We start from the raw sequence: 23,440 nt of genomic DNA, 5'->3' as shown, positions 1-23,440 counted from the left end.
TCTTCACAGTAAATGCAATCTGGAAGATGCAGACTTCTGCACCCACTCTGGCAGTCAGTGTGCAAAGCCAGAGGAAACACCACCTGTCCCAAGTGTGGAAGACCTCTCTCACCAAATGGACACTTCCACAAAACTCAGTTCTTCACGTGTGGCCACCGCTGCTAGATGACTTCTCTTTGTGGAAAACAGATGTGGCATTTTGTCTCTCAGCTGCTCAGCTGGTTTTTGCTTTTCCATAAGTAAGGACAAAAGTTCTACCTTTCCAAAAAAAAAAAAAAAAAAAAAACCACTGGCTGCCTCCTAGATTTCTCTGGTTAGTTACCTCAAAAATGAATGCACTGAGGGGAAAAATATAGTCATTTCTGAAAGGACCTGATATATATGTTTATTTTAGAACTATATATATATTTGTTGGACAGCACAACAAAATAACATCTAAAGGAAGCCAATATATTTTCAACACTGAAAAGGCACAATACTTCATACTAAAATTACAATATATTGAATTTGCTGCCATTGGCTTTTTCATTCATAACCATTTGAAGCACTGTCTTCTGCTGTGGATGTCCAGACGGTATCTTTATAGAGCAGAAAACATTTTGTCTTGTAAATTTACATGATATCAACATAATCCTACCTAACAAAATGCAAGGGGAGGAAAATAAAAGCTGTGAAATTAGTTTTTCTGGTATCAGAACTGCATTATGGGTAGCAATTAGAAAATGCCTGCATTAACCATGAACCAAGTGAGCAGATTTAGCGCATCACAGTAATTAATGAGTCTGCATGTAAAAGATGATAGCAACTCTTTCCTTGACACTACCTCCTTGTTGGCAGCACAGCAAATGCAATTTAAGTTATTGAGGCCACAGAGACAGTTCTCCCTGAAATGTGGAGGGAGATGAATGCAGGTGCCATGTTCCTTAATGCAAGGGCTGCGAGAGGACCCTCTGCCCTAACTTGCTCTGACTTTCTTCAGCTTGACCTCTCTTGTCAAGGGGATCCTAGATACAGATCCTGTATGTTTTAAGTGCTATATTCCAAGCAAGATATCTTATGTATGATGAAATTCCTTTCATGCCATGGTTCTCCCTTCCGATCATCTTAATGGCATTTCTGGGTAAGTTCTTTCTCTACTGAAAATTAATAATAATAATAATAATAATAATAATAATAATAATAATAATAATAATAATAATAATAATAATAATAATAATAATAATAATAATAATAATGTTGGAAATGGACTAGCAAAAGGAATGAAAACAGAAAGCTGAAAAATAAGACAAAGCACAGCTCGCCTTTGTGTCATCAGGATTCCCATGCTGGTTTATTTCCAGAAAATATTGAAGCTCCCCAGGCCACATTCACATGCTAGAGATAGTCTGCTGGGAATAAACAGCCCATCTCCTCACTGAGAAGCTGCCACAGGGCCCAGAAAACAATCAAGCACAAGAGAGTGGGATAAAGTGATGAGAAGAGGGTAGGGATCGCAGCATTAATAGAAACACTGAAAGAAGAGAAAACAGAGGAGTCTGGAGCATCATCACCCCTTCTGGAAGGAACCCAAAGGGAGAGGGCTAACAATGCCCAAGGGAAAAGCCTCTGCTTGGATGCTCAGCACAGGCTGGGGCATGAGGTAGGTCCCTGACACAAAGCAACTGCTTTTCAAGTTACTTTTCTCTAATCAAGCAATTGGCCCTCTTTCTTGGTAGGAAGAAGAAGCTGAGGAGTGCCAAAAAGGGTTAGTACAGAGAAAATGAAAGCAGAAATTAAACAGCCAGAAGTCCATGACTTAACGTACTGAAAAAAAAAAAAAAAAAAAGAAAAAAAAAGCATACAATCCTGGTTGTTATCTCCCATCAAAGAGACAAATGTCCAGGGAATAAGAAAATTTCATTATATTGGTGCCCAGGTCTTGTTACAAAGAGGAGGTACAAGGTCAAGAGTCTGCCTGAAGAGTGGTGAGTGGAACACTGCTCTGAATAGAAATATGTAAGTATATTTAAGAATTAAGATTCATTAAAGGAAGTTTCTCCTTTTTCTTCTTGTTCTGTTATCTCCAATGTCACTGTAGTTCTGTTGTGAGAGGATGTGTTTCTAAGGGCCTTTTTCCACAGGGATTCTCTTTCTTTCTCGATGTGGCCTTTTCTCATTAATCACTCCCAGGCTCTCCTTTCTGTCCTCTAGATGTCTTGCTCCAACTGATTGCCTTCTCCCTTCTCAAACAGTGGCTCCCTCAGCTCACGCTGTGTTCACACCTTTCCCCATCTCCTGCAGCCTGCACAACTATGCCCTGCCGCTCCAATCACTCAAATCCTTCACACCCACAGCAGTCGTCTTTCTTCAGGGCGACACCCAACCGCACCATGCAGAACTGTGAAATCCAGGAATTAAACACGATATTCTGCAAGCAAGAGATTAGAAGAGGACTGGATGTTCATCCCAAATAGGACTGATCGCAGTAATGTACCGTTCAAACAAGGAAAGGTGACGGCAGGGATGTGTGCACTAAACATATTGTCATGGGGATTGGAGCCCCCCTTTTTAAAAGCCTTAGTACTCAAGAACAGTTGAGTAGCTTTCTTCGCCTCTGACAGAGTCTGCTGCTTGTCTGCCAGCTGTCATATTGTCCCTATCTGCTTTTGGGAGCTTTTATACTTGGAGCTCATAAGATATACTTCTGAGGAGCGCTCTTTGCCTTTATAACGAGACAGATTATACTATGCTGCAGATATTTTCAGACATGTTCTCAAAGAAGAAATAAATCCAACACTCCAGAGAGAAGCTTCACCTTCAAACTGAAGCTGGATATCTTTTTGCCAGAATTTTGTAGTGCAGTTCTGCAGCAAAGTATTTTCTGGTCAGTCTTTAACAGTTGATTTTGTGTCCATTACTATGGGAGAGGTGTATGTGTTTTGCTTAAGAGAAGAAAAATTCTTTAGCAGTTCCCCTGTCTCTGGTACCCAAATACTTTATTTATACTGAACATATACCACTAGTGTAGCATGATATGTTTGTAAGAGGCTCTGGTATGACAGAATCTCATCACCAAAATGTACAACCCATGTACTGTTACAAGCCATGAAACACATCGTGCACTAAAACTGTGCTCTTACCAAAGCAAGTGGAGGGATGAAACTGTTAAAGTATTTGCTATCCAGTAGCTACAGTAGGGCAACTATACCTATTTTTAACACCTCCACACTTGAAAGATAGCTAAGGGGAAATAAATAAATAAATGAATGAATAAATAAATATGCATATAATTGTAAATAAGGACAAATTATATCAGTTTAAAAACTTACACAAACAACAGCTCTCACTTAACTGCATCTCACATAAAAAGGAAACTCATCCAAAAGTTGGTCCCAGACTTTTCCTCTGTACAGATTGCAGGAAGCACAAACAAAGCTACTGAGGCCTACAGAGGAGAACCACATCAAATCATGTGTCCACCCATTCCTCCAAGCAGCTCCGTAGGCAAAGCCTAACCAGTGCTGTATTGACTTGCCATAAGACAAATCATGAAGACTACAACCACACAGCAGGAGAAGGGGAATAAGATTGTCTCCAGCTTCCCCTTCCCCCAAAAACACTCCCCAGGCCAGGTTCAAGTTAGAAATGAAAAAAACAATAGCAAGAAAAGTACCGTTTTACAATTATTTATGACTGTGGTGAGAAGAAAAGCAGAGTTATGATGCTACTTGTGCTATTAAATAATTCCCAAAAGCATATCTATTCTATTCTCACAATCAGAAACCCCAAAAGCTCCTTTCCCAGCCATTTGCCTTGTTCTCTGAGTAAGCAGTCACACTTGCCTGAGAAATCATTATTTTTTTTTTCAACAGAAGAGGCAGAATATTACCCTTAAAATGTTCTGTTTGTTGAGGTGCTCTTGCAAGATGTAGGCATATGAAGTCACTGACTCTTCAGAAGGGCAGTGCACAGGGGCATCTGATCTCTTGTGTAGATGCAGTCACCACTATGTAATCGTATAATACTGAGGGGGCACTCAAAAACTCAATGCTTTTTAGAATACTTTGCCAGAGTCACTAATGGCAAATGTGAAGAGCAGGTTCATCAAGGAAGTGGCCACAAAACTCCCACATTCATAGTTCTGAACAAATTTAGGTGGGAGATAACTGCTGAAGTACTTTTACAATGACAGTATGGCAGAAGCTCTGGGAGAGAACAGAGCAAACTTCATCACTGCAGTCATATTTGAGTTCTCAGATTCCCAGGTCCCAGAGCACTTTCCTAGCAGCAAGTGCCTTCCAATCACAGAAATACACTGGCAATCAGATGGAAAAGCTGATTTGTCTGGACAATCAGGGAACTTTATCCTGAGGGTAAGATCCAGCATGTTAGTTGGGATGTGGCACTGGCGAACTTTACACAAGAAAACCTAACTACCTTCAATTTTTCAATTGCAGAATGGGACAGACTTTAGACAGATTTTTTTTTTTCTTTTCTAGTCTTAGAACAAGTCTTTCTGTGGACTTGTGTTTTTGTCATGTAGCTATCTGGTCCTGTATAAAAGAGGGTATTTCTGACATTCCTTCATCCCTTCCAGTGCCTTGGACAGTGTCCAAAGACAGGTCACAAGTCTTGTCAAACCTTACCTCACACTTGCCCAGGCAGACCCTCCTGGCCAGATGGTGTGGACAGGCAGACAGCTGGGTCTTCACCTTCTAAAAGGAAGCAGTAGACTTTTAATACCTGGCAGACTATTTGCTTGGGCTCAATCCTTTGATCTGCTGTACAGTTATATAACTTTGAAGCTTTTTGTAGATGTAAATGAAAAGGAAGGTAAATGAAGCTGCTGTAGTCCCACTGCTGTGCGCTGGAAAGGTGTAATGTTCAGCAACTGAACAGCTCAGGATAAGCTGGCAAAGGGTCCACAGGCTAGCCAGATAGTAGTTGAAGCTCTTGCTTTGATTTTCTGGGCACTTGATGGGATAGGCCCCAAGCCATCTAAAAAGATACTCAAACTACCTGGAATGAGTAAGCCTGTGTTAGCCCACAGTAAAATACAAGATAAAGGGATGGGTAAATATTTCAGCAGTTACACTGCTGTCTGTACCTTTGGTGAGTTAGTTTAAGGCCATCTTACATTTCTTTACATAAGTACAGACCTATCCCGCACTACCAGCAACAACTCATAGTAATTAGCATCCATGTTCATTTTAATTATCTATACATATTTTGAAAGTTTTACCATGGAAGGATAGAAATAGAACCTGCTGGAGAAAGCTCTTTCCACCAGATAGTGCTGATACTCATGAACTACTGGTTTGCAGATGCAAGAAGCTTGAATGTATATATGTATATTTGACATAATTTCATATACACATATATTTATGCCTATATATGATCCATGTAAGGTAATAACCAGCCTGACACACTCTCTCCCTCCAGATAATTTGATTTTCACTTAACTGAAAAGCACTTGCATAGGGCAGACAGGGGCCAAAGCTCACTCCAAATGTCTTGCTCTTGTGCCACTGACTGCCACAATGATTGTACCTTTTTTTCTCCAAATCAAGTTATAGAAGACTATTCACAGTCAGTTTATTCACATAAGTTTCTGTCTCCTTGCTCAGATTCCAGTCAACTGTGTTACAATTAAAAAGATGAAATAACAGACTTTTCTCTTGACAATGCTAAAATACTAGCTACTGGAAAGGAACACCGTTTTAAAGAAATTCATGACAAAAGCAATGCTGCTGATCTATATCAGCAGAAAGACATATCATGCCAAGTTTTATTTGTGTATGTTTTTGTATTTTTTTTTCTACTGTTCTGTCAAGTACCCTGCAGCACAGTTCAGTGATAGCGGGTAGTATTTGAATGAGTGGGTAGTGGATGTCAAACTGAGTGTACAAAAATGAAAGCATTGGCCTCATCTATGGAAGGTCTGTTCAATTTTAAAAGCTAATTCAATGATACAAGCTTTCATTCAGCTAGTTTGCTGAAAGTATGCAAGCAGACATTTTCTCTTCTTTTTTCCCTTTTTTTTTTTTTTTTTTTTGAATGTCTGGTGCAGGCCCCATGCATCTGTTCACAAGCTATCTCTTTTCTACCACATAGAAAAATCTTCTCAACGACCTGAAAAAACAGCTAGGACACCATGCTATTCCAATTACCTGTGAAAGAGTTTTCTTGCTTCCTTTTAGATCCTAGCAAGCCTTTTTGTCTGCCCCAAGTCTCCTAAGCCTCCCTCAGCTACATTGCCTCAGGACACAGCTTGGTACAGCACCATGTGGGATGCTTGGCGTTTGCCTCTGATCAGTGCTGGTCCTCTGTGAGCTGGCTGCTGTGCAGCGGGGAGAACGAGGCGGGTGCAAGGCAGAGAGGAGAAGTCTGGCTGCTCTGGGATGGAGCCCATCACCTCCTCATTAGTCTTGCTTCCAGCCCGCTGGCCTGCAGAATGACAGTCTGGAGGTCACTGGCTGGTCTGGATCTCCAGCTGGGCTCGTCATGACACCTAGTCAGGATCTGGTGCTGTCTTGTCCTGTTATAATTGGATCAGTCTTCTGGCTTGTCTGGGCAATGGAGGAATTCTGTAACATTTTCATGAATATTCTGATACCGTCTGTACTTATTTATCTTGTCACAAGTAAAGTGACTTAGTCACAAAAGAAGAAAGGAAAAAAATAAATCCTTCAGAACCTGCAGGATAAAAATGGCCTCCTTGAATCAATCTTCATCTGACGGTAGTGTAATTATGGATTATTTACCAAGATCCAGTCTCCTACTCAGAGCACAAAAATTGCCAAGGTGCCTGGTGCTAGTAAATTAGATAACACCCAGGGTGATTTGTCATTATTACAGATCATTAGTTCTTTTCATGTTTAAACTTGCCCTTTCCAAAGACAGACTTTTTTTGGGTGTCTGGAAGATACAATATGCTTCAATCATGACTCAACTGGTATGTTAATCATTGCACTGCATTGATTCTGCACTCCCCCAGAAAAGAAAACAGCATTAAAAGCTTTATAAAGTGAGAGCAAAGAAAGGAAGGCACAAATGAACAAATATGACTTTGCTAATAGAGACAGTGAGGGCAGGAACTTTATCTGCAGCCACAATGTGAAAGTTACTGCTCCTTCAGCTAGTCCTGTGGCTGGCACTGTCCCCATCCTTTGCTTCTCAGGCCTTCAAGTAAAGAGCTCTCTTAATGAGAATGAAATGCTTGGAGGTGTGACAGAAGCCTGAACTGGGCCACTTGGAGTTGATGGCATCCTAAAATCCTTTTCTTCGCAGGTGGGAAAGTGTTACTGTGCTGCCCTCTAACGCTCACAGCCTTGCATGTGCTCACGGATGGCAAGGTTTAAGGTTAAAACTGCTGAACAGGCACAGCACCGTTTTGCCGTCTGCTCTCATTACATGAACTTGGAAAAGCAAGACTTTATGCTACAGTCAGTGTCGCTTTCCCTGTGCAAGCACACTTGTTATTACTTAGTGAAAGCATGAATTACTGAGCACTTTGGGGCTGTAATCCAATTTGTGGATATTTCATTTAAAGTGTGCCATGAGTGAATTGTCCCACATTGATGTATTGATAGGCCGTAGGCTGATATTGTCACTGAGAAGTAAAATAAGGCAACTCAGCATGACTGGAAAAGATAGGGGAACTTTACTTGAAGGAAATTGTGATGTGACATGTTGGGTTCCTGTTCCTTTAAATTTTAGACCGTACAAATATGATGCTTCCTGGTCTGTTATAGCTTGCAGAACCGTTTCACAGGATCACTTAAATCTTTTTCAGGAGCTTCCCTGCCCTGAGTTTCTTATTGTTCTCCTTCTGCATCACCTAAAACCCTGTCAAAACTTAAAACCGCTCTCCTAATCCAAGATTGACCGCCTGAGCTTTGGGCTTCTGTACATCCTGTTTTGCACTTAAATAGGCACCAGCAGCTCCCCCCTCTCTCTTCTTCCCTGTAAAGAGGTGCAGAAGGGGGTGTATGTGCTCAGCAGTGTGCAACCTGCTTGACCTTGGAGCTTGGGAGCTGCGGCAGAAGCTGCACAACTGCTGCCAGGCTGGGGGCAGGAAGAAGAGGAGGGAGGGGAGGGCTGCAGTGGAGGAAACATGTCCATGGAAACCCAGGGCTGGGGTCTAAATGGGCTTATCAAGCTGCATAAATATTAATCGCGTCGTTTAAGCCGACATTCTGCCCCATCTGCAGAGCTTCACTGTAAGAGGTTTCTCTAATAGGGCATGATGTCTCCAAGCTCCTTTTGTTAATAATTAAAATGTATCTCGAATTACCACCCAGTTCATGGAAGATAACGCTGTGTCGGCAGTGTCGGTCGGGGAGATCCCAGTGCATAATGCCGAGGTGAAGGGGTTAGGTATGCAGCCTCCTGCCTTTCTCTTCATTATTTACATTTCAGTGCTTCCTAAAAGCCGTGAGATCATGCCCTTCATGTGCTAGGCTCCTACTCTCTACCTCTTTTCCTCATCTGTAAAATGATAACGTGTTCACTTGTCAAGCACTTTGAGGCCTACCAATGGAAAGCATCGTGTACGAGCTGGCCTGAAAAAGGATGTGTATGCACAAAAGCTTGTTTGTCAGAATATACTAGCGGGGTTATTCTATGCCAGTACTGATAAATCTTCTCTGTTTCCTTAGTCTATCACAGGCAAGCTCTCTCCAGACACATATTAAGAGGTGGTTCTGGAAAAAGAAAATAGATATTTAGGAATGATGAGTGCCCTTCTGGCAAGGAGGGGCAGACGACAAACACAGCAGAGTGATTCAGCATTGCTACAGCCAGGAGAGCTGAAGGGCACCAATGAGAGATGAGTGGTGATAATAGGGGAGTGTCAGTGCTTTGGACCAGCCAGAAGAGTGGAAGGGTAAAGCACTGTCTCGTCATCTGCCTTTTGGCACGTGGAGATGTATGTGTGACCTGCCAACAACCCTCCTTCAAGGATCTCAGCTACAGGGAGCAGCAGAAGAGTCATAATTTAAAGGGAAGATGTAATCAATCCAGATACAAAATATTTAAAATGTGAGTTTGTTCTGGTTTTCTTCGGAGGCCAATTTCCATCTGGCAACAGGCATTAAAGCCTGTGCAAAGGCAGGTCTGTGGCTACTGGTCTGCCATAGTGATAAAGCGCAGGGAATGAAGTAGAAATAGCACAGGCAGGACTCAGCCCACACAATGCAAACCAGAGCCTGGCAAAAAGACATCTCAGATGATGACAATCCAAGCATTAATGTTTACATGTTATAACTCATACTGTAACAAGATTATAAGTTTTGGTCTGGAGGTGTAGCTTGAGCAATCAGGGCTGTTGGGTTGTGACATTAGAGGACCCTAGGCTCAGGGTGACATCCCACTGGACATCTCGGGTGTCCCTGGATCACCCTGTGCTCTGCTTTGGGTCCAGAATGGGCAGAGTAACTGAACTGAGCACCTGTGACCGGGTACATCCTTTCAGGTCTCAGGGTTTACATCAGTGCAAGCAGGGCTTACATAAAGCTGTGTTTGAAATCCCTTGTGTCAGAAATCTCTTGTTGTGCCCAAGAGTGGTATAAAAGGCTTTCAGAACTGAGCTCACATTACTTACAAACTAATGTCTTCCACGTTTTTAATTACTATACAGATCTCTTTTACATGTGGAAACAAAAAAATGACACCAATGGGAGTTGAAGTATCCAGTGAAGATTTGAATGCACTACGAGATTTCTCTAGACATGGAACACTACTTGTTCTCATCTTCTCTAGCCGTAAAATTGCATTAATTCTAAAAGGAACCTGTATGCCGCACTTATTAGTCAAGAAACCTGAAAGAAGAAGAAAAAAAGAAAACAAGAGGATACTGATGAAAATGTATAGAAAAAAAGCATTGTTTAGTATTAAAGAGCAGACAGTACAACAAGGCAGTCGCATGAAAGGAGCTAAACCTTTCTATTTCATTTTTGTTAACTATTTGAGCACCCACTGACACCTTCTCTCCTTTCTTTTTGTGCTCCTTTTTGTCATTGTTATCTAATTCCTTGTTCTCAGGATAGCTGGTTCACAGGAGGCTCTTAATCTTTTGGCTAGGTGTTGTAATTGTTTGAAAACAAATTAGATTGCTAAACTGAGAGACAAGAGAATTAAGAGACACATCTGAGGTCACACGATAGGTTAATGGCTAATCACAGTTTGAATCCAGGAACTTCTAATTATTAGACTTTTTCTGTAATCGACTGTGTTGTCTTCTGCAACTCTGGAGTGCTATAATATCACTTGGAAATTGATGTAAGGGTTGCATAGGTGAAAATTAAAAATGTGGTCAGGAGACAAAAAATTGAGCTATCAGGAATCACTAACGAGCATCCAGCACTGATCACTTCTTAGACAAACAGACTGGACTCTGCAGAGATATTTTTGATACCCCCAGAACAATTAATCAACTCTCAGATGTGGCAAGTGTCAGTAATAATAACTTACCTGCAAATCACTGAATACCCGGTGAAGATGGTGCTTGTGATAAAATCACTCTGTCTTTTGTTTCCTCTGCAGAATTTGCTGGCACTTACTACCCTGCTGGGAATGTTATGTGGAAGAAATTCTGGAAGAAGGCAGAGTACTGCTCTCCTTCACCTGTCTCCTTCCAATTAAACCTCCATGGATTTACGTCTTAATAAAAAGGCAGTTATACTTTTTTTTTTTTTTTATTCCAATTCATCTTTGCTGTTAAAAACCACTGCTCCAAATATAATAGGTATTGTCTGCAATTGCTTAAATTGGGCATAAACATTTATTGCCTCCCCAGCTAATGAAAGCAACCTTGCTGTTCTTAGGAATGAGGAAAATTCCACTCAAGGTCAAGTGACCTGATGTTTTCAGGCAGCCTCATTACCCACATTAGCACTATAGAAGATGAAGCAGAACATCTGGTAGTGTCATAAAAAATGATAGAAATGTATGTATATCTATCTGCTTTAGCTCTTGTGCCAACATTCAGCCTGTGCTCCCATTTTGGGTCAACACTCTGAAGAAGTCACATTGTTTAAGGTTTAGCTCAAAAACATTTTTGGTCTCTGTAATTCCCTATGTCAAAATAAATAAATTAATAAATAACACAGGGACACAAAAATTAACATTCCTTGCTCCTTGTCTATGCTATTGGATTTCAGGCAGAGATGATTTAGCCAATCTAATATGCATTTCGTCTCATGTGTCTGACATCTGGGAGGTAGTTGTTTATTATAGAGCTGTCAGTATTCCTCTGCTGTCATGTCTGTCACAGAAGTTTGTTCACCACTACAAAAATGAGTTACAAAACTGGAAAAAGAAAGGATGCTTGGCAGCACGAGAAATTCTGTGCTTCTCTGACGTTACACTCAAATGAGTCGCTGCCCCAGTGGCATTACAGTATGCCATTCAGTCCTTGGAGGTCATAGAAGGGCAGCAGCATCTCACCAAACCCCTGCAGGAGGAATCTCTCTGCCCACAAAAGCTCATTGTAGTTGCACAAATGGAGTTTACACAGATCCTCAATTTTCTGCCTGACTCCAGCCCTGATGAGAGTAGTTCTGGGTCCATTTTGCATCAGCAGGTTATGATCACACACTGACAGCTGAAAGACTTTGCTTTCTGGCTTTGCTTTCTTCCTGAAGTCTGACACATCTGAGGTATGGAAGGAGAGAAGTGCAAGATCTGGCTTTCCAGCTCCTTGTCATATGGAAACGCTGCTGCTCAGAGTATCTTTAGTACAGAATTTAAGGGAGCTTCCCCTCCCTTCAAAGCAGGGGAGCACTGGAAAAGGGTGGTACAGGGCTAAAAAGTTGCCTGAAAGGCATGTATGGCACGGTCCATTTACACGGTATGACTGCTTTGTATCTCATTAAGCCCTCCTGCTCATTTCAGTACAGTACAAATGACTATACTCAGGATTTAGGAACTCCTGCTGCAGGTGCCACAACAGTCAAAAACTGGATTTTTGTGGTCCAAGGATCCCAGAAACCCAGTCACTCCCCAAAGCTCCAGAACCAAAGATAATGAAAACAAAAGGATATCTACCAAAGTGATGCTGTAGTGTATGTTGTGTCCGTCTGGATGTGTAATGTAGCCAGGAAAACAGAGAAGATCCTGGAGAGAAGTGTCAGATTCCTTCATGAAGCTGGTCCTTTCCCACTCCCCCCCTTTCCTTCCTGACCTGCATGTTTTCATCTGAACTGCAAAAGAGACAGCAAGGTTATCCTCCAGTGAAAATTTTTCAGCCTTAGTCATCATTACTGTTGCGGCCAAGGATAATAAAACAGGCTCTGTGCACTCCTGGTGACCAGTTGGAAACTGCTGCAGACAACAGAGCATAGGAACAACACTGTGTTTAACAGGGGACAAGGCTGCTCTTTCCAAGCTAGCCTTAGAGGAGTTTCATGCAAAGATGTGAAACCGAGATAATCAAAACCCACCACCTCACTCAGTATGCTGTATTGCCTTAGTACACTTCCCTGCCTGTATTTTAAAGTGCTCGCAATTCAGAGTAATTTAAAACCTCATCAGAACTCACTTGAGGGTTGGGGTTTAGAACCTCAGTCAATTAAGTCCATGTAGATGAGTAATAGGAGTAAAACTCACAGTTTTCAGCACAGAAAAAGAAAGGAAAAAGAGGGGAAAAAAAAAAAAAAAAAAAAAAAAAAAAAAACACCTAGCCTAGCTATTCAAAAGCAATTATATTTTTAGTTACATAGAGAGACATTTTCAGACTACTAATTGCTCCAAATCTGTCTGCTAAAGAGTCATTACATTCCATTTTAACCCCTCTCTGACACCAGGAACTAATGTTGTAATTGAACTGTGTCACTAGTGATCTCAGTTCAAAATCATTAGTAAAGTTGGTTTTTTTTGTGTGTGTGTGTTGTGTTTTTTTTTTTTCATATTTCCTCTAACATCACTGTTCATTGTCTACAGGTGCGGGGTCAGATTTGCTGGTAACACATGTGGGTACAACACCACTGAGGCTGGTGATGTTGCGTCCAACTAGGTCTGCAATGAGGTTGGCCCTATGTGCTACAAGCCACAATTAACCAATATATTTCCATTGCAGATTGTGTCCCGTTCACTCAGCAACATCCTTTTGTGCCCATGACAATGAAGTAGAATAAAACTCAGTAATATCATGCTATTGAGTCCTCCCTAGCTGTTCTATATCATAACGTCATTTCATAACCCCTCGCATGATTCTGATTTCAAATGTGGACTAGAAAGGAATGATTCATTTAAATAATTTTGGCTGTAGTGTGCTCTCAGAATTGTAACACTTCTTGATATTACTGTGTGCATGTAAATAAAACTGGGATCACCTCGTTTCTCTCCATATACAATCTGAAGAATGAAAAAGCCTGAGTCAGAACATCACAATAAAAGTATTAATAAGGTTACATGTAGTTTCCATATCAAATTAAAATACAGGTTTTGTCTTTCTCATAAAAAAATAAGAAACATTAAACATAGAGGATGTTGCTAAAGGCAGGCTTAGAAAGCGATATTTAACCATACAGCATAATAGTTATTGGCAAGTGATAATGTGAGTCCTGTAGCAATTCTGTAATTAAGATTCTACCCACATTTCTACTTTAAACCCTGCCATAAAAATATGCTTTGAACTGTAACTTGGCAGAGGTCTTAGCACAGCAGTATTTTTTGTTGTTGTTGTTGTTTTATTTTTTAATTCCAAAAAATCATTCAGCCATTTTACAGCAGAGAAAGATAAAGAGTAAGCTGGAAGTTTCCAAGCTCTCTGTTATGATCTTGCACAATTCATCTGAGCCCAAGATTAATGCTCACAAAAGCAATAACTCAATCTCATTCTCATGGCATGAGACAGCTCAGAGCCCAGCATTTAGCCAGCAGGTAGTGGAAGAGCTTGCTCATGCCAGTGTCTATCAAAGCAGTTGATTCATAACCTGCCTTACCACTCTGAGCACCTGTTGGCCAGATAGATGCAGTTATTGATGGCCTACCCCTGCTTGTTCTCCCCGTTGATGGAGCTTACACCATTTAGTTGTGTTAGCACATGCTGCAGAGCTCTTGTCAGCACAACTTACTGCGCTGAGCACTATCATGCAACTGACCTTAACAGGACCATCAGCTGGCTTGTACCTCATTAGCTCAAAGGACAGGAGAAAGCAGTGGTGACCATCTGCATATGACTATGCAGACAGCACCTGAGGAGAAGCTGCTTTCTGGGACACACTGTGGCCCGTGACCTGTTAGAAGGGTTACGCTGAGACAAACAGCCACATTTCCATTTTTACCGACCTCATATTGAAACCAGGCTCTCTGGGGACAAAAAACTGAGCTTGTATCTGGGCCAAGATCATGGTAAACTGGGTCACCACCATGACTCTGCCACATGAGTCAGCTCAGCTCTCAGGGGAAGAGCAAATGCCTTGTGGCAGGAGCCACGGCTTCGCACAGGCTTCAAACAAAACTGCCTAGAAACAGTCTTGATCAACCTGATCTCCAGCAGCCAGAGGTTGAATGGCTATTTGTGTGCTCTGTGGTACCTTCCTACTGATGGGAATATCAGTTAGTGAAGACATACAGTGGTATGTGGTGGAGAACCGATCCTGGATAAAACTAACCCAGAAAGAGAGGGAGAGGTGAGTTAGTTTTAACCTTCTTGTGACTAGAGTGACCAGAGCATGGGAGCTGTGGGTCAGTAGCATTACTGCTGCTAAAGGTAATTTAAAGTGTATAGGAAAATATAGCTTTAAAATTCAAGCACAGAGACTAAATGACAACCAGAATCTCTCCCAAACACTGTGAAAATCCCATGTCTGTTTTGAGAATCCAGTTTTTGAGTCAAGTTTTTATACTTCTGAGGAAATAATAGTGTTAGAAACAACTAACATCCTGACCCTTTGGACTAGCTCAACATATGCTTCTTTCTCTGAAGCTTAATAAGAGAGTTTTTACATCATTATTGCACCATTTTATCTAAATTTACATCAATATTGTTATTATATTCCTACCAAATTGACTATATGATCTATTTCAGTATCCACTTAGCATAATAAAAACTTCAATTTAACTAAAAACAAAATTAAAACAAATTCCCCAAGCACAAAGCCAATTAGCAGACCATAAAGACTACACATCCGAGGTCCTTTTACTTTAGCCAGATGTTAGAATGAGCTTTTCTAAAACACTTTGTACTGCTTTGGCTTAGCTCCCCAATCTCAGAGACTACTCATGAAAATATCCTTGGCCTTTCCATGACAAATGGAGGGAGGCTTTATGAAGTGCTCCTACCAGCACTCCTCTACAGCATGGCACAGAACTGCTTTTCCCCCGCTTTCCTCATTCTTCCAAAAGGTAACTTCACTTCAGTGGTAATCGGTGTATCCGGATCATATAGGAGGCAAGACACTAATATAAATGCCGATTATTCTTATTAACTTTTGGTGAATAATCATTATCATTACGTTTCCAAAATTAGGTTCTACATTAATTTCTTCCTGTGGTGCCCTTTATATTAAACCATGGAGGTTTAATCTGCAACTACAATTTTTCTTGCTTCTGTGGGATTATTTTATTGCCTTAATGTTCCTCTAATAGATGGTATTTTGGGCATGTGAAATGATGACTGTGTATTGCAAACCAATTAGGTTTTATTTAAAAAAACAAACAAACAAACAAACAAAACAAAAAAAAAAAAAACACTTGTGATTGGCAATGGAAAGATATAAAGTACTGAGAAATGTTTGAATTTCTTGATCCTGTCTCAGAAACTGTGCTGTTTAGCCGATCTGCTAAACCATTGGAACAGTTTTATTTTTAGACTGCATGGCTCCAGTGCTAACATTTTCCTTTGCTCCACAGAACTAATTATCATCCCGTACATTATTGTGCATACCTTCAGTTGAAATCAGAAGTTAGATTTATTCAGTGATTCTTTCTAAAGCAACATGAGATGCGTGCCCTCAAACTAATTTTATCCTGTGGAAAATTTAATTTTACCTACCATCATATTTTAAAGAGTTAATTTCCATTTTGACTGTGTTTTATTAATAGGCCACTGGAAGCTTATAAACACTTCAAGGCTTTTAAGACTGTGTTTTTGAGAAAATGATTAATTATGCAGTGTTATGGATTATGATGCCCTCCTTTTCTGTGGTTTCCGGACTTCTTGCTTGTTGTCATGTAGCTCCAACAGTCTGATGAACACAAGAATATTTTTCTACTATTTGTTCTAAAAGAAAGTGTGGTTCTTTATAAAGGATGTATTGCCAATTGAGAATCTGCCACTCACACAGTTACGCTGTCCTGTAGTGCATATCATATACAACTACTCAACACATTTGAAGACTAGTTTAGTATTTGTGCAAAACCCCAGACTATGAGCTGTGGAGATGGACAAGCTTAAAGCTAGCAGAGACAAAGGCAGTCATCAAGACTGATTTCCCACTCAATACAGACCATATACTTTCCATCACTAATTCTTCCAAAAGAGAGAATTATTGTTCCTGGAACACCAGAGCTATTTGATCTATGAGACAGCAAAGGGACAGTGTCACCTTCTACTGTATTGCCTCAGTTTTTGATGAAAAAATGTCTGAATAGTTTCTTTACAAAAGTAATTCTTGGATTCTTTATGGATTGTGTGAAGTGGAGCCGAGTAAATCTTGAAACAAGGATCTCTACTGGAGAGTATCAATTTCATTTCTTAATTAATATAGACAGTGTGTCCCAGGCCTCCCTCCTAACATAGAAGTACTTTTTCTACTATCTTCCTTAGAATATCACAGTGAATGACTTTATTCCCAGGAATATTAGTGCTTTTCTCAATACACAGACACTGCAGAGAGATTGCACTTATGAATTAATCACTTCAGAAACCTGATCTAGCAGGTCTAGTTTACTCTGCTTGGAGGTCACCCCCACATTACAGTGGAAGGGGTTTTCAAAAGCAGACAGTGACCAACTGATATGGCAAGAATTCTGTCCCAATATTGTCTCTCTGTAAGGTGGCCTGATGGCCAAGTGCATTCAGGAGCAATGGGGCTGCTTCATTATGAGGCAGGAACAGCAGGTTGTGATGATCCTGAAGAATTACATTCTGACCTGGCCTGTCCATCCAAGTAGGGAAGCATGGTGGGGAGGTAGGGAAACTTTTTGTTCCCCCAGGGGCTTGTCTTGTTACAGGAGACCAAGTATCAGAAAATGATGAACTTCCTAGGAACCAGCAATCTATGACTTGTGCAGTAAACAGGTGATCATTCCTCTTGTCCCTAATAAAACAGCAAGCCCACCGACCTTGCAGGGACAAGAAAACAGATCAGCCTAGAAGGCAAAAATGACCTATCTTCTCACTAGTCAGGGAGTGGGGGTGAAAGGGGCTGCCGTGACCTACAGCTTGGTGTGCACTCTGCATGCACAGATGGAAAGACATGCAAAGCCTTTCCTCAAGGCACAATGGGAGATGGCAATTTTTATCTGCCATGAACAGTTAGCATGGAAACAAACCATTTACTTATTTCATGGGCTAAAATATAGTAGTTATTTTCCCATAGCTAAAATGTAGCAGTTACGCCCACCATCACTTCTCTGTTAGGATCTGATATAACAATTTATAATTATGCTTTACCTTTTCTTTGTGATTTCCACCCTTAAATTTTGGAGTACTTCATGCACATTGATGAAGTCTGCTTTGCATGAAGCATGTGAAACCTTATCAACTCCGTGTTACAGAAGGAAGGGGCAAAGAATGCTGATCAAAAGACTGTGGACATGTATCATTTACCTACACCTAGGTGGACAGGAGGAGATCCTGCAGCCTACCCGGTGCCCAGGGTTAATCATTGCTCTCCCAGCAGAAGCTCCACTTCTCCTGGCTGCCTCTGCTGCCCAGGGCAGAGCTCCCCAATCCATTTTGGCCTTAACAAGTGGGTCTTGCTTAAGAGGGGGGTGAGTAAATCTCTGCTAACCCAGCTGGATTCAAGTGCATTCACAAAAGCAGCTCAGGCTGGGTTGCCTCTGGCAAGAATGGGTAGCTAGGAGGCAGGGTCTGGCTGGTAACCTTTTCAGCTGGCATTGCTGCAGCTGGAAAAAGGATGTGTGCTCACACAGTGACTTGCCCAGGGTCAGACTGTGGCGTAAACAGACTTACAGTTGCTTAACTTAATAAGCAGAAGATAAGCATGGGGAAGACAGGAGAAAGTTCACAGCAGAAATTCTACAGTGCAGTAAAAAGAGAAGATACAAGAAAAGCCAAAGGGAGCAACAATTTCTTTGTTAGAACAAGGTCCATTTTTCAATATTAGAAGAAAGAAACTTTTCTGTGATTCTTCACTTTTTGCTACAAAGTCTTTATACAAACAACTTCTAGTTTTATGAGGCAGCAACTAAACAATCCTTCTCCAAAACTGTCAGACAGTGATAATTAAAGCCGCTATTCAGGAGACTGGATTTGAGCCACTGCTTGACAGGGAAGAGAGTGTTATGGAATATCCTGCACTCCCTCAGCTTTGCACAGCCTTTCCTTTGCTATGAACTCATGAAAAAATGAAAGTTAAATCACATCAGACAAATGCATAATGAGCTTGTGCTGCAATGTTTAATAAGTTAATCAAGTATGTTAATGATACATATTTACAAGAAAGGGATTTGACTTGAAATCAAGTCAGGAAACAACAAAGGCTGGTAATAAGAACAGCTTTGCATTGACAAAGTCCAGATGAATATGAGATAATTTGGGAATCAAAAAGAGAACACAGAAACTGGTAATAGATGGAGCTATGAAGAAGAGCTGAATTTCACAGCCTATCCAATTACAAAAGTCATTACTGATGGGAATAGCAAAACAACTTGTCTATACAGGATATGAGTAGAATTCAGTGGGCTAAATTGTCTAAATCTGTGCAACATTTCATATTTATTTTAAAAAATTTGCTTGATACTGTGGAATTTGAATCTGAATTCCAAAGTGTTAGAACATCTGGAATGTGTCAGGTTTTTGGTTGGTTCATTAGAAGTAAGACAGTTGGGAGGTTGGGGATTCAGACTTTTCAAACTCTACAACATAAAGCACACTTGGAGTTGCCTAGGTTAAGGTTTCTGTTTTTCTGGTCAATTCTCATTTCTTCAGAAATAAAATGACTGCAGTAGAATCAGTCCACTATAAAAGCCCCAGTTTCAGATAAGAAATGGCACCCTCTCTTTGATCTCCTCAAAACTGTGAGACTCGTGGAGATGGCTGAAAATGAAAGAACAAAGTTCATCCCAAACTGAGGCTTAGCAACATGCCCTCCACTGAAGAGACTTTTGTAATGGATAGAAAACCAATTTTCTTTCTATTTTCTTCCTTTTAGAGAGGAAAATTATTTTCTCTGTCTGTGTTTAGAGTTTAGAGTTTCTAATTTCCAAAGGGGGAGAGAAAAAAAAAAAAAAAAAAAAAAAAAAAAAAAAAAAAAAAGCTCCATTGCATATGTGTTTTTTTGTTTGTTTGTTTTTTGTTTTTCCCCATGACATAAGTTCAGTGGGCTGATGAAGGGTGAACCTGGAAATACCACAAGGCACAGTGACCTCCCTTGTTATTGCATTGCTGTGCTGCACTGGTACCCCGTCAGCCCCTGTTGATTCAAGGAAGCATGTTCACAGGGTACAGTGTCACCCTGTGTGAATAGCTGGGATCAGAAAGCTGGATAGTTGTGCCAGTCCAGAGTGTATTTGCCTGCATTCCATGAGATACTAACACAGAAATATTGTTTCCAGTTCTGGTGTTAGCTTGAAGTAAGCTCACACAAAGCATCTCTGAGCTCAGCTGTAGACCTATTATACTGTATAACCCATTTATTTGTGTGCATTATGTTCCTTCCCTCCCCATACCTAAAGCGTTTGTAGCCCCTCAGCAACGTGTAATGTCTATTAATGTTTAATGTCAATCTGGCTAGCTCTGGTTGCACCCACTTTGTTCAAAGGCATGCTCCCTGGTGTCAGCTGGAACTGGACTTTAAAGATTTAAAGAATCTACATTCTTTTTCTTTAGATATTTTGCCTTATATATTCTAAGTTACTTAGATTGATTCTTAATGGTGGCAATTCAAACAAAGAACTCAGTAGTTCTCAACCATTGAGAATTTTTACATTTATTTATATCTACTTACAGAAATACATGTATTTTAATTTAGAAACATAATTTTATTTTGCAACACTTGTTGTCCATAAATATTTATTGACCATCTTGTATGAGCACTTCCCAGAATGTGGGCTGATCTCGAACAATGTGGTCTTGGTTATCTGATCTTTGCAAATGGATAATTGAATGACGCAGTCTGTTTCTGCTCATTTATTGGAGGGAAGTGATGTTGCAATCTGGGTAGTAAAGAATGAGAGAGCTCCTTGGATAACCAAAATTATTTATGTGCATTATTTTTTTTTCAAGATTAACTCTTTAATACAGTGTGAGTATTGCCTGATATTACATTTCTGAAATTGGACTTTGCTTGTATCAGGGGTCACACTAACAGCTTCTAGCCCTTTATCAGAAAGATGAACAACTCACTGAAGGACAGAAGATGGTGTGACAGAGGTTAATAATGCTTTAACCTTGTAAACTTCATAACCTAAATAAATTAAAACCACTTGGAGCTCTAAATGATGACTTTTTAACTCATCATGTCTCATTGTGAGTGGCTTTCAAATGATGGCTTCATAAAATCCCACCTAAGCCCAACAGCCAGTAGGATAAATTGTGTGATGTCCCTGAAAGGGTATGGCTAGGCTCCTTTGATGGCCTCAGACCCGGGCAGTGGGGGAGGCTGCGAGCTACTGTCTGTACAAAGGAACAGAAGGTTTCCTAGTGCTGCTTCCCTCTTCCTTTGTTTCTTTTCCATTCTTATCTCAAGGGCTACTTTCGCTTGGCCTTTCTGACAGTTGCACTTTTGCCTCCCAGTTCCTCTCTCATCAGTCCCACTTTTGTTCCACTTTTAAAGTGAAATACATAGATGAGGTGGCAAGAAGCTGTTTTATGGTCTTCAGTGAACATTTTTTTTTCCTTCAGGGTTAACCTCATTGCACATGTTGAGACTTTCCTGCACTGTCCTTGGCTTCTCTTTTTACTTTCTCTACAGTGAAAAGCTTAGCCTCAAACTGCATTTTTCTCTCAACCCTTGTAGCAGGAAAAAGGCAGCTGTGCTGCAGCTTTATTTTTTAAATTTCTTACAGCTGTTGGAGAGAGTATTTCTTTTCTGCTAGACTGGCTGTCTAAGTCTAGCTAGGAAATAACTGATAATAATAATAATAAAGCAGTGTAGCACAATTGAATGTTTGTGTGAGGCACTTTCTTCATCCTGAGCCTTTTCTCCTCTTCATAGGCTTCTGTTTAGTCCCCGTTATTGTTCACTCAGCATTTTATAATGACAGGCGTATAAACATTATAGAGCCATGCAGCTGGAGCGCGCCTGAATGCAAATTACCTCACACAGGAAATTGTGTAATGCATTCAGTACCTGAAAATAAAGACCCAGATAATGAAAATGGAGATAGTTCTGTGGATGTGAGTGGAATCATGCTAATTTACGGCAGCTAAGGATTTGCCTATGCAGATGCCCCAATAAGCAGGTGAAAAACAGTCTGTCCTATTCATAATTGGCACCTTTGTTGGCACTGCCTTCCCCAACCCGCCAGAACTGGATGCAAATTGCTCCCCTTCCCTCAGGACTGAAATACTGGGGGTTGGGAGATTTGAATTGTACATGGTTTAGGTATAAGGCATTTTTAAATGCACAGACATGTCAATGCAGCACAAAGCTTAAATTTCCACAGGGAGAGAAAGCTCTGCACTCCTGTCCTTTGCCTTGAACTGAAATGTCCTGCAGAGAAATGCCACAGAGTTCAGGGTATAAGGACCAAGGGCAGATCATAGTAATGAAGGGAATACATGCTTTGGCAAGCAGCTGATGCAAGGTAGCTACTGGAGAACGCAAGTCAATGGGCTATGGTGACAGAAACAGAGTCCTTCTCAATAATTCCTTTCTCTGCCTGTCCTGTGCAAAATTTAGAAGGGTTTACTATGTTCTCTGGATACCACAGGAAAAGAAAAAAAAAAAAAAAAAAGACCTAAAATTAATTAGTTTTCAGCATCCTTTCACAGAGCAATCAAGTTTTGCATCAAATAGCCCCCAACAGTTTCTGTTTTAGAAGAGGCAAATGGCAGTAACAAATAAAGTAGCGAGAATTTCTTGGGCTAAAGTTCCCAGATGAAGATTTTGCTTGTATTGAGTGTGTGCTTCAGTTTAATTGCTGCTTTATGAAAAACTCCAGTTAGCTCTCCTATCATACAAGCCTTAAGGAGGGTTTCATAGTGTTTCTTGCCTTTCAGCTTCCCTCGTGGAAAATGTTGATACATCTGCCTGAAGGGCCATTGAGGTTCTAAATCAATGTGAGGAAGGAAAGAGAATACCCAGCATCTTACATCTTGAGTGGCTATTTACACCTCAACAGAAGCAGGCTAAATCAAAATGACACTCTTTGATACTCTGCACTATGCAAATTGTTCCACAAGGGGTATTACCAGCACAGAATGAGGTCCAGAAACCCACAGGAAAAGACTTGCACAGTAATTAGATGCAAGTTGAGTGAAAGGCTGATGGTAATTCATAGGGCAAAAGGCTAAATGTCTTCATTTTGCAGCATGTGGAGGAACACTAAGGAACAAGACAGTCACAGCAAAACACAGACTTCACAGAAGCCTTTAAAGACATTGTGCAGGCACTTGCAATGAAAGAACCATATAATAGCAGAAGACACCATTCTATCATTGCACAAAAAAATCCTCACACCTTTAACATTATATGAGTGGAGATGTCTCTAATTGATAGACATGCATTCTTCTGTACAAAATTGCCCAGTGTAGTCTCCCTTGCCTCACCATGACAGCAATAAAACCCTGTTGTATGCAAACTAATGCACATACCAAGTTCTAATGGACGTTGGGAAACATGGTACCTGACAGAATAAGTACAGCTTAACACCCCCCATACTTGTCCCTACTCTAATATAATTTTCATTATTTTTGTGCAAAACCATAAATCGATCCAAAGTCTAAGAAACAGCTTGCATGTAAAGAAAACAGAGCTAAGCTTAGAAACCACATGATACTACAGACAACCAGTAATCAAGCAGGATCGCATCTGTACCAAAACAGAAGACCAATTAGAAAAAATATCAAACTAGTGTACCTCAAAACTTTAAGTAATTTTCAGCATCTCATAAATAATATTCAGTCATAGCGTTCCTCAATCTGACCTGAAAAAAAATAACTGCCTGAAGGTTTAGCTGGACTTGTCTTTTATTATTCAAAGCCAGTGTTATTCCTTCTCCACACTCCCCCAGATAAAGCAGACTTGAAATAAAAGAGCTAGAGGAAGGGAAGGGAAGGGAAGGGAAGGGAAGGGAAGGGAAGGGAAGGGAAGGGAAGGGAAGG

At 40.6% G+C, this 23,440-nt stretch overlaps 1 long non-coding RNA gene across 1 annotated transcript in view; it reads right to left on the bottom strand.

The window, feature by feature from the left end:
* Positions 1-2,326: 2,326 nt before the first annotated feature.
* The window catches only part of LOC309874892, a 26,401-nt gene continuing 5,287 nt past the window's right edge, over positions 2,327-23,440 (bottom strand). Inside the window, exons 2-3 of the long non-coding RNA XR_014316937.1 lie at positions 4,626-4,694; positions 2,327-2,407 (exon numbers count right to left, since the gene is read on the bottom strand). This is a non-coding gene — a long non-coding RNA (uncharacterized lncRNA). The remainder of the gene's footprint in view (positions 2,408-4,625; positions 4,695-23,440) is intronic.

This window comes from Aythya marila (genome assembly GCF_965140915.1).
Source record: "Aythya marila genome assembly, chromosome: 2".
NCBI lineage: Eukaryota > Metazoa > Chordata > Aves > Anseriformes > Anatidae > Aythya > Aythya marila.
This window is presented reverse-complemented; position numbering and strand designations above follow the sequence as displayed.